Source organism: Oryx dammah, unplaced genomic scaffold, assembly GCF_014754425.2.
Source record: "Oryx dammah isolate SB20612 unplaced genomic scaffold, SCBI_Odam_1.1 HiC_scaffold_11227, whole genome shotgun sequence".
Classification (NCBI taxonomy): Eukaryota; Metazoa; Chordata; class Mammalia; order Artiodactyla; family Bovidae; genus Oryx; species Oryx dammah.
The window spans coordinates 3,873,535-3,886,640 of NW_024080620.1; positions in this window are offsets into that span (position 1 = coordinate 3,873,535).

Below are 13,106 nucleotides of genomic sequence, written 5' to 3' on the forward strand. Positions count from 1 at the left end.
AAATTCAAGCTCTGGACTCAATTGTTATGCCTAATGTGACCACTGACTATGGGAACACTTGGTGATCTCACACTTGACAGCTGCTTTCCACAATTTTAAGTATATATTTGAGCAACTGGAGTGGAAGGAGCATATCTGGATGGTATTCATGGTTACTACTTAACCCATAGAGTATAGGCAGGAATATATTCTACATAGAGGTGACCACTCCTTCCTTTAAAGGGAATATCACTATATCCAACCCTTCAAACTGGACTTAATACCATGATTTAGCTAACTAAAATTGGACAAAGATAAAGTGAAAAAACAAGCCAAGAAATATAGATAGTAAATGACGTTTGGAACCTCAAATCTTATCAGTTGTGTGACCTGACGTGAGTGTCAGAGCTTCCCTAATTCACATATCAAAGGATACATAGTGAATATAAAGATCACTAGAAAAATAACAATTATATATGTGTGTGTGTGTGCATGTGTGTGTGTGTGCGTGTGTGTGTGTGTGCGTGTGTGTGTGTGTGCGTGTGTGTGTGTGCGTGTGTGTGTGTGTGATGCTACTTTTAGAGGCCATACCTTTTAAGCTATATTGTCAGTTTTTACAAAATTATTTACCTGTTGACTTCTGTGGATCTGAATTTTGAAAGAATCTGAAACAATAGAAGTATTAATATTTTCCTTTCAGGGAGATAAATACCAATTCAAAGAGACTAAGGTGACAGATGGGTCTTTTGGAGATTCATAACTCTGATTTCAGCTTGTATTTTATGAGGTCTCATCTATGTGTATTTATTTGACAGAACTTTTATTTTTAACAGGTGTTATAGAGCATTACTGCACACCTCCATAGAATTTTTATACTTATCTTTGACCACTTGCTTCTGTCTGTATCTATCAGTAACAACTTCGTCACCTTCATCTGGAGGAGACAGTTTCACAAGTTCATCAACAAGGTCAGCAGCAATAGCCATCTCTAAAAGATCCAATCATGCCTGCAATAGGATCAGGGTGATTGTTTGTTTATCCATTTAATCTTTAATATATTTTTCAAACCTGTTGTTCTCAGTTTATCACCTGTCTCATAGTTGTATAATAAGGTTCAAAAACCCGATTTTTCATACTGAATTGTTGAAACATAATAGTGTTGTGAAATCTGTGCAGTCTATCACTGTTTGAAATAAGGGGACAGACTGTTTTTCCAGAGTTAACAGGAACATATACATTTTGGTTGTTTTCTGTTGCACTGATTTTTATATTACACCAATAAAATGTGGAGCTTGCGCATAGATCACCTATACATCAGTGTTAACAGTTGTTCAAACGCATGTCCTGAACTTGGGTTGGATGGTCAAATATCTTGAAAGTAATTAGCCAAGGATTTAGGACATGAATACTTTCTGTATCCTGCATACTGTTTCTAAGCATACTTCTTAGATATTCTGTTAACCTATCACCTCTCATCTAACAATATCAAGATCTCTTCATTTAAACATTTGTACCTAGAGAGAAATGAGTGAAAACATTAAAATCAAAATCAAAGCTTATATTCTATGCTATCTGTTTAGATAGAGAGATATCTTTCATATATATATATATTATATATATATTATATATATATATATATCCTTTATCTGCCTATCTATATCTATCAGTGTATGCATATATATAGAGAGAGAGAATATGTTTTGCTTTTTACTTGTAATGATTGTTTTTGAATTATGCTAAGAAACTGGTTTGATTTTTCCCAATGAACTGATGAAATAAAAGTATTTTTGAGTTGTATTTTGTTTTACTCTATGGAAATTTTCATTTTCCATAGAATGGAAAAGACTAAAGATTGCTTCAAGAAAATTAGAGATACCAAGGGAACATTACATGCAAAGAAGGGCACAATCTAGGGTGGAAATGGACTTAGCAGAACCAAAGATATTAAGAAGAGGTGGCAAGAATACAAGAAAAAGTATACAGAAAAGATCTTAATGCCCCAGAAAACCACGATGGTGTGATCACTCACTACCTAGACATCTTGGAGTTCAAAGTCATTAGGCCTGAGGAAGCATCACTACGAACAAAGCTAGTGGAGATGACAGAATTTCAGCTGAGCTAAACGATGATGCTATTAAAGTGCTGCACTCAATATGCTAGCAAATTTGGAAAACTCAGCAGTGGCCACAGGACTGGAAAAGGTCAGTTTTTATTCCAATCTCAAGGAAAGGCAGTGCCTAAGAATGTTCAAACTACCACACAATTGCACTCATTTCAGATGCGAGCAAAGAAATGCTCAAAATTCTCCAAGCTAGGCTTCAACACTTCATGAATTGAGAAATTCCAGATGTTCAAGCTGGATTTAGGAAAGGCAGAGGAACCAGAGGTCAAATTGCCAACATCCGTTGGATCATAGAAAAAGCAAGAGAGTTCCAGAAAAACAACTATTTCAGCTTCATTGACTATGCTAAAGCCTTTGACTGTGTGAATCTCAACAAAATGTGGAAAATTCTTAAACAGATGGGAATATCAGAACACCTCAGCTGCCTCCTGAGAAATCTGTATGAAGATCAAGAAGTAACAGTTAGAACCAGACATGGAACCTGGACTGGTTCCAAATTGGGAAAGGAGTGTGTCAAGGCTATATATTGTCACCTCGCTTATTTAATTTATATGCAGAGTATATCATGTGAAATGCTAGGCTAGATGAAGCACAAAATGGAATCAAGATTGCCAGGATAAATATTAATAACCTTGGATGTGTAAATGACATCACCTTTATGGTAACAAGAGAAGAGGAACTGAAGAAGAATCTCTTGATGAAGGTGAAAAAGGAGAGTGAAAAGCTGGTTTAAAATAGCATACACAGGGATGACCCAGAGAGATGTTGTGGGGAGGGGGGTGGGAGGGGGATTCATGTTTGGGAATGCATGTACACCCGTGGTGGATTCATGTCAATATATTGGCAAAACCAATACAGAATTGTAAAGTAAAATAAAAAATAAATTAATTAATTAATTTAAAAAAATTTAAAAAATAGCATTCAATATGGCAAAACCAATACAGTATTGTAAAGTAAAATAAAGTAAAAATAAAATTTAAAAAAATAAATAAATAAATAAAATAGCATTGAAAAAAACTAAGATCCTGGCATCAGGTCACATCATTCATGGCAAATAGATGGGGAAACAATGGAAAAAGTGACAGACTTTATTTTCTTGGGCTCCATAATCACTGCAGATGGTGACTGCAGCCATGAAATTAAAAGACATCTGCTCCTTGGAAGATAAGCTATGACAAAACTAGTCAGCATATTAAAAAGCAGATACATTACTTTGCCAACAAAGGTACATCTAGTCAAAGCTATGGTTTTCCAGTACTCATGTATGGATGTAGGAGTTTGACCATAAAGAAAGCTGAGTGCCGAAGAATTGACACTTTTGAACTGTGGTGTTGCAGAAGGCTCTTGAGAGTCCCTTGGACTGTGAGGAAATCCAGCCAGTCCATCCTAAAGGAAATCAGTCCTGAGTCTTCATTGAAAGGAGTGATACTGAATACTTAGGTCACCTGATGCGAAGAACTGACTCATTTGAAACAACCCTGATGCTGGGAAAGATTGAAGATGGGAGGTGAAGGGGATGACAGAGGATGAGATGGTTGGATGGCATCACCAACTCGATGGTCATGAGTTTGAGGAAGCTCTGGGAGTTGGTGATGGACGGGGAAGCCTGGCATGCTGCAGTCCATAGGGTTGCAAACATCAGACACAATTGAGTGACTGAACTGAACTGAACCATTGAACTACAGAAGCTCAAAACTGGATTGAAATATCATTGGATATCTGACCAAACTTTCTTGTTTTAAAGCTGACATGACTGAGCGACTTCACTTTCACTTTTCACTTTCATGCATTGGAGAAGGAAATGGCAACCCACTCCAGTGTTCTTGCTTGGAGAATCCCGGGGACAGGGAACCTGGTGGGCTGCCGTCTATGGGGTCACATAGAGTCAGACACAACTGAAGTGACTTAGCAGCAGCAGCAGCAGAAGCATGTATATACAGAGAAGTCACTGAAATTGCTGTTGTTTGTCACTAAGTCATGTCTGACTCTTTGTGACCCCATATGCTGTTGCATGCCAGGCTTCCCTTTCACTCACTGTCTCCCAGAGTTTGCTCACATTCATGTTCTTTGAGCTGGTGATTTTCTGGTGTTATATTTTTGCCTTTTCATACTGTCCATGGGGTTCTCAAGGCAAGAATACTGGCGTGTTTTGCCATTCCCTTCTTCAGAATTGTCTACGATGACCTGCCCATCTTGGGTTGCCCTGCATGGTATGGCTTATAGCTTCATTGAGTTATGCAAGCTCCTTCACCATGACAAGGCTGTGATCCATGTCATAAAGCCATGACTTTTCCCAAATCTCTCAAGCTAGTCTTGTTCATACCACAGACTACACTGCTGTAATGTCACTGTTATAATAAATGTCTGTTGTTGTTGTTGTTGTTTTGCAATTATTTATTGGGTTGAAAAATAGATACAGAACGCAGAGCTACTTCTACACAAGTATACTAGCATTTGGTGTTCTTGGTAGTGGTGGTGGCTTTGCTGTTTTATTCTGATTGTCATTTTCTGGTGCTTCCCTGGTGGCTCAGTCTGTAAAGATTCTGCCTGCAGTGCAGGAGACTGCCTATAATGCTGGAGACTCCAGTTCAATCCCTGGGTCAGGAAGATCTCCTGGGGAAAAGAAATTGCAATCCATTCTAGTATTTATGACTAGAAAATCCCATAGACAGAGCCATTCTATAATTTTACCATCATATTTTTATTTTGTGAATCCATATACTTAGATGACACTAGACCTTTGAGTAGGATTCAGGTTAAAATATCCAGTTTCAAGTTAAAATATCAAATTTTACACTAAAAAGCAATGTGACCCAGGCAAATGCTTGACCTTCAGGACATCTTTTTTTAATCAAAATATTTAATTGTACAAAGTTTATAATCTTTCCATTCTTTTGCACTCTGGGCTCCTATGATTCTAATATATATGTATACATACACTTTAAAGCTTCGTTATTAAAATAATTTGTAACTTAAATATAATGTTATCTCTTCTAAACCTTTGCAATTTTCATGTAGAAAGAGAAATACTCATAATTCACTAACTATGTAATGATTAGAAAAAATCAGCTTGACAATAGATACTTGCACAAATAATCTTAATCAAAGTGTAATACATTAGACCAAAACTGTAGGAACTTTGGCACTGTGAAGTATAAAACTCATGGACTTATGTATTTCATCTGTTTTGAATAGGATCTGCCCATGGGAAAAGCACATTTTATGTTTTGGAGAATCAAATTAGCTACTTCAGGTGCACCAAGTGGCATTTGGTCAGGAATGAGTTGTGAAATCAGAGATATTGCTCCATCTTCAGATTTTCTAACTCCCCAAAGAGATATAGCAGTGAGAGCCTGTCAAGATGGTTTCTTCCATTCAATGATCATAGTTCCTCAAAGGCAAATAAAATAGATCCTGACCTGTAATGTGTTTCATTGGTCTCAGAAGTATCTGATTCTCAAAGGGCACAGTAGGATTCATAGGACCAGACAATAAAATTACCTATAAAGAGAGTACTGAAGATAATGGTAGATAACCAACAAAAGACAAGAATAAAGATTTAGAAAAAGGCTAGTGGAGGGAAATAACCTTTTAATCAGAGTCTGATGGAGTCTTGGATAAGCTTCTTTTGGTCTGTTGCTGACTGAAGAAAAGAAGAACTTACATTCAGGTAAGGCTTATAGACTGCTCATTGTTTGAGTTTCAGAAAACAGAGCACCAAATTCTGATAAGCTTCTCTACCATCTATTAGTTGTTTTGGGAAGGAAGGAAAACCAAATATCTACAAGTTTGAATACTGGCCGCAGAGAATCAGCCCTAATCAGAAAACAAAACAGTGCCAGTGTGCATGCTCTACAGGAAATTAAGCATTCCATTTACCGATCACTGACTTTAGCATCTGAATTTTTAAAATGAATGAATGCATTTTTCTAAAAAAAATTTAAAAAGTCATCTCTAGGATGAAACCTTCCACAGGCAAATTTATAAGAAAATAATAATCTACTGAAAATAGATTCTCAGAAATAATAGGCCAGCTCAACCATAAGAATAAAAATAAAAATGTCAAACAGAAGCAGTATTTTGAGAATAAGTAAAATTTGAAAACCTTCATGGACCAAATATGTAGTTAGAGACAAGCATTATGATAAAATATCATATAAAATGATTGTATTTGTGAATAATTAGTGTCATCAAGTAACTAGATAAAAGACTAGAGATCAAAGTCAGCTAAAAAATTACAGACTATATTGAAGCAGAACTTGTATTTAAGTTCTAAATATCTATTAATTGTATAATAGATCCTTTCTTTCATCTTAGCAAGTGTCTGAACCAATACTCTAGGGACATCGCCAAATTCTACTGAAGAAAGCAGTAGATAAAAGACAGTGCATTCAGCCTCTCCGCTCTTTTTAAATCAGTAAGTAGCCAGCTGTTCCGCTGCAACCAATTCTGTACTTTGAGTATACTCATGACATCTATCAAATCAGTGTTTACATTTTCTTAATAATATTAACTTAAGCATTTTATTGCCATGCTTTGCAATTGCCTGAGTGCACTAAAGAAATCTGCTCATAGAAAGGTGGTTAAGCAATAAGCAGACGACATAAAAAGCCCAGCATCTCTAGAGGTTAGCTGCGTGACACCTGGAATGACACAAAGCCTCGACTGCTTTTGTCCAGAGCCAACTGGAAATCCCCTGTGGTCAGGAAAATGTTGGTGAAAGTAAATGCCCTTCCCTGCAAACATCTGGAGCCCAGCGGTCTGTGCTGCTTTAAACAGAGGAAGGCTGCAGAACTGCTTAGAATCCCAATAAAGTGATGAGATGCAGATTGCTGTTGTTTCCACATTGTTTTTTAAATGCACATTGTGAAACAAGGCATCCTGACTTCCTATTCAGGGCTTTGAACAGCAAATGCCAGAAATCAGTTTTGTAACGAATCCATTCTTGAGTTACCCAACCACAAAATTATATTTGAGCAATTGCCTTGACAGCTAAAATACAGAGCTTATTTTTTCTCCTTGCACAAATGACTCAGAGGCAAAAACTCAGATTTTTTTTTAATTTACCATTCCCTCTTTCTCACGCCTAATAATAATAGAAATATTAATTTAAGCTCAAGCTAAAATCTTTTAATACTGTTTACTTGATCTTTTAAGAGTAAAAAACAAATAAAGAGATTGACTATCAACCTTATGTCATCTGTATGAAATTTGGAAATACGATTGTTTGGGGGACGAAATTTTTCAGCTTTACACTAAGATCATTTTCTTGCCTTGCATGTGTGAGTGTTAAGTTGCTCCAGTGGTATCTGACTCTATGCTGGATTGTAGCTCACCAGGCTGCTCTGTTCTTGGGATTCTCCAGGCAAGAGTATGGAGTGGGTTGCCATGCCCTCCTCCAGGGCATCTTTCTGACACAAAGATCAAACCGATGTCTCTTAAGTCTCCTGCAATTGCCAGGCAGGTTCCTTTACCACTATGCCACCTGGGAAGCCCTTTCTTCCCTTAAGCTAATGGAATTCCATATGCAGTCTCACTTTAGTGACATGAATATCATTATATATTCTTAACAAGAATTAGATATTTGGGGGGAAATAATATAATATCTATCTGGATAAAAATGAGACTTTACCTCTAGTTGTTGTAAAATAAATGTGAAAAAGAGATAGCAAAAAGCATGAAGTGAAAGATATGGTATATAATAATGTAGTGCATACCAAAGAAAATTTAAAATCCACTGATTTGTAATATTTATACAGAGCTGTTTTAGCTAGTGGGCTTATCTAAAATGGTGTTTATCTGAACAATTAACTGATAATTCATCAATTTTGTTGATAAATTTCAATAAATTTCAATATTTGTAATTAAATACTTTGATCCAGATTTTATTTAAGTGAAAAGCTCTGCTTAAAATGCAATCACAAAGGGCCAAATGTAGTATATTTAACATAGTAAAGAGATACAGGAAGTCACTGAGTACTTGGCTAAGTGAGATTTCAGATGCCATTAAACAGAATCAAACAAGTTTAATGTTCTTCCTGAACACAGTGGATTAATATCAGTTCAGGATTGTATAGCTCTATTACTCTTTTGCCATATTTATATAAAACAAAATAGTATAAGCTTTATAACTTTAACTTAAAAAGGTATCTCTGTTCCAAACCTGTCCTTTGGTGGCTCAGAGGGTTAAGCATCTGCCTGCAATGCAGGAGACCTGGGTTCGATCCCTAAGTCAAGAATATCCCCTGGAGGAGGAAATGGCAACCCACTCCAGTGTTCTTACCTGGAGAATCCCAGGGATGGCAGAGCCTGGTGGGCTGCCGTCTCTGGGGTCTCACAGAGTCGGACACGACTGAAGTGACTTAGCAGCAGCAGCAGCAGCATGCTCTTTCTTGATGATGTGTAAATGATAGGTATCATATGAACATTTAATAAAAATTTCTACCATTACACATAATAATGAAAATATTACTTGGCCCAACTAGAATTTATTTATAATTATTAATGAATATTATATTCCCACTATTTCTTTAATTCACTATGTTTTTGCTACTGGTGCCATGAAACATGACAATAGGATAACAAATGGTGGAGTTCTGGACTCCCTAACAGAAATCACAGTTTATTCTAAAGGACCAAGGGCCAGTACAAGAAATATACCAGCTGGGAAGGAGAGAGAAGGGAATTATATTGTCTTGTCTATTTTAGAAGTTAAAGGGTCACCAATAACTGGGGTCTTTCAACTGTAAGCTATCCAACTAAAATTTCAATTTTCCATGTACATTGGTGTATCACATTTATCTTTGAATGTAATTATGTGGATACTGAAAAATCAGATTGACAGAACAATCATTATCTAGTCTACTTTAAGAAGTAGAGCACTACTGGCCACAATTTTACAAAATAAATTAGGCCAAAGTGGGTTAGGGTTTTCTTTCCATTTTCAGATATAACAGAGAAAGTACATGGAAGGTTATGATAATTTTGTTATATATTAATCTTGAAAGCCAAAACTTTAGCATATATTAGAAGTATTTCAAGAAAAATTAACAAAATAAAAAACTTGCACCTTTTAGAAACTTAAACTTAATCACTTAGCAATGTAGTTTTTAATGAGATATTTAGAATGATCAATTCATTCCCTGACAATGCTTTATAAATATGGAATTATAAACACTTGCTTAGAATGAACCAGAGGACATTATAGGAAAACTTTCTTAAAGCAATTTTTAAAGGTTTACTATATAGTTTAAGAATTTTCCTTTAACATTTTTAAATTGAGCACACAGATATATACAAAATTTGCATACCATTTATATTCTGTTGATTTAAGTATTCTGTGTAAATGAATTTAACTAAGCATGGTTTGATGGTTGAATGTAAATATATAATAATAATTATATTGTTCTTAAAAAGACTAAATTGTTTCTAAGGAAATTTTTATATTTAGCATGTTATACGTTTTATCCTATTTGCTTGCAGTATAATATCCACTTTCACTAAGGTTAATTTTTAACTTCTTGTGATTTGCATTTTAAGAAGTATGCAGGTTCTAGTACTTTAAATAATAAGGAGAAAATAATTTTTTGCCTACAATGTTCTCACAAATTCAGGACTCATTTGTATGTAACTTTATATGCATGAGTTAATATCCATATGCTTATACATATGTGTATATATATAGATAGATAAATAGATATACATATATCAAATAATTTTCTAAGGTCTTATTTATGCTATCTATAAACCTTCAGTTTAAGGTAGCTATGAAATAGTCCAGAGAAGATAGATTTTGAAATACAACATATTCAATGAGTGGGGTTAGTGTGGAGCTAGACTATATTAACTCATGACAACTCATTAAGACAATATGAATATATATAATCCAGTAAATATGGTAACATAATATGTAACAGGCTAATGAAATAGTTGTCTTAAGAAACACTCAGCAGTAAACTAAAGTGATAGTACATAGATAAAGGACAAAAATGGGTAATTGCTACTATTAATTGTTCTAGTGTTAGTCTCTCAATTGTGTCAGACTCTGCGACCCATGGATTGTAGCCCACCAGGCTCCTCTGTCTATGGAATTCTCCAGGCAGAGGGAGTTGCCTTTCCATTCTCAAGGGCATCTTCTCCAAGGGGCTGAACCTGGGTCTCCTGCATTGCAGGCAGATTCTTTACCATCTGAGCCATCAGGGAGCCTACAAACAGCTAGTGTACCAAATATTGCACTAAGCACAATAGAATTATCATCTCCTTTAAAAAATGAGGCAAGAACTAGTTACTTTTATTTTACAGAGAAGAAGACTGATATACACAGTGTTCAAATGTCCAATATCAAATCTATCTCATTCTGAATTTCATGCTTTATACCACTATGCTAGGGGCAGCAAGAAGATCTGGCTTCAGGCAGCATAATCCTGCATAGAGGGTTGGAGTTTAGTCCTTTAAGAATTAAGGCAAAATAGTGTTATACCATGGTGTTAGGCAAACAGCTGAATTGGTTGAGCTGGAATTTAATAAGTAGAAAAGACATGTCTCATAATAGAGATAATATAGATTGGAGCTGGGTAGACACTGGGTTAACCCAAGACCCTGTAGTACTAGTTGTGAGCTTCAACTACATATGCTGTTCAACTCCTTAAACAGCAACTGCTGATTAGAGGACAGAATTATTTCAGGAAACAGATATGAATGATGTGGTTTCATATGTGGACTAAAGCATGCCTTAAAGCAAGAAACATATTCCAACTATGAAACACAGTTATTGTGAGAACCCATTGTGACAATACATATTAGAATAATGAGCAATCAGAAGCTGTTTTAAGGTTGTTATTAAAATTATTGCAGTGATCAAGACCATACTCAAGAAAAAGAAATGCAAAAAGGCAAAATGATTGTCTGACGAGGCCTTACAAATAACTGAGGAAAGAAGAGAAGCTAAACACAAAGGAGAAAATGAAAGATATACCCATTTGAGTGCAGAGTTCCAAAGACAAGCAAGGAGAGATAAGAAGGCCTTCCTCAGCAATCAATGCAAAGTAATAGATGAAAACAATAGAATGGGAAAGACTAGAAATCTCTTCAAGAAAATTAGAGATACCAAGGGAATATTTTATGCAAAAACAGGCACTATAAAGGACAGATCTCAAATCTCAAAAATGACAGAATGATCTCTGTTCGTCTCCAAGGCAAACCATTCAATATCACAGTTATCCAAGTCTATGCCCCAACCAGTAATGCTGAAGAGACTGAAGTTGAACGGTTTTATGAAGACCTACAAGACCTTTTAGAACTAACACCCAAAAAAGATGTCCTTTCATTATAGGGTGCTGGAATGCAAAAGTAGGAAGTCAAGAAACACCTGGAGTAACAGGCAAATTTGGCCTTGGAATGCAGAATGAAGCAGGGCAAAGACTAATAGAGTTTTGCCAAGAAAATGCACTGGTCATAGCAAACACCTTCTTCCAACAACACAAGAGAAGACTCTACACATGGACATCACCAGATGGTCAACACCGAAAGTAGATTGATTATATTCTCTGCAGCAAAAGATGGAGAAGCTCTATACAGTCAACAAAAACAAGACCGGGAGCTGACTGTGGCTCAGATCATGAACTCCTTATTACCAAATTCAGACTAAAATTGAAGAAAGCAGGGAAAACAACTAGACCATACAGGTATGACCTAAATCAAATCCCTTACGATTATACAGTGGATGTGAGAAATAGATTTAAGGGCCTAGATCTGATAGATAGAGTGCCTGATGAACTATGGAATGAGGTTCATGACATTGTACAGGAGACAGGGATCAAGACCATCCCCATGGAAAAGAAATGCAAAAAAAGCACAATGACTGTCTGGGGAAGCCTTACAAATAGCTGTGAAAAGAAGAGAAGTGAAAAGCAAAGAAGCAAAGGAAAGATATAAGCATCTGAATGCAGAATTCCAAAGAATATCAAGAAAAGATAAGAAAGCCTTCTTCAGTGATCAATGCAAAGAAATAGAGGAAAACAACAGAATGGGAAAGAATAGAGATCTCTTCAAAAAAATTAGAGATTCCAAGGGAACATTTCATGCAAAGATGGGCTCGATAAAGGACAGAAATGGTATAGACCTAACAGAAGCAGAAGATATTATGAAGAGGTGGCAAGAATACACGGAAGAACTGTACAAAAAATATCTTCACGATCCAGATAATCATGATGATGTGATCACTAATCTAGAGCCAGACATCTTGGAATGTGAAGTCAAGTGGGCCTTAGAAAGCATCATCATGAACAAATCTAGTGGAGGTGATGGCATTCCACTTGAGCTGTTTCAAATCCTGAAAGATGATGCTGTGAAAGTGCTGCACTCAATATGCCAGCAAATTTGGAAAACTCAGCAATGGCCACAGGACTGGAAAAGGTCAGTTTTCATTCCAATCCCAAAGAAAGGCAATGCCAAAGAATCCTCAAACTATGGCACAATTGCACTCATCTCACATGCTAGTAAAGTAATGCTCAAAATTCTCCAAGCCAGGCTTCAGCAATACGTGAACCGTGAACTTCCTGATGTTCAAGCTGGTTTTAGAAAAGGCAGAGGAATCAGAGATCAAATTGCCAACATCCGCTGGATCATGGAAAAAGCAAGAGAATTCCAGAAAAACATCTATTTCTGCTTTATTGACTATGCCAAAGCCTTTGACTGTGTGGATCACAATAAACTGTGGAAAACTCTGAAAGAGATGGGAATACCAGACCACCTAACCTGCCTCTTGAGAAATCTGTATGCAGGTCAGGAAGCAACAGTTAGAACTGGACATGGAAGAACAGACTGGTTCCAAATAGGAAAAGGAGTACATCAAGGTTGTATATTGTCACCCTGCTTATTTAACTTATATGCAGAGTACATCATGAGAAATGCTGGACTGGAAGAAACACAAGCTGGAATCAAGATTGCCGGGAGAAATATCTATAACCTCAGATATGCAGATGACACCACCCTTATGGCAGAAAGT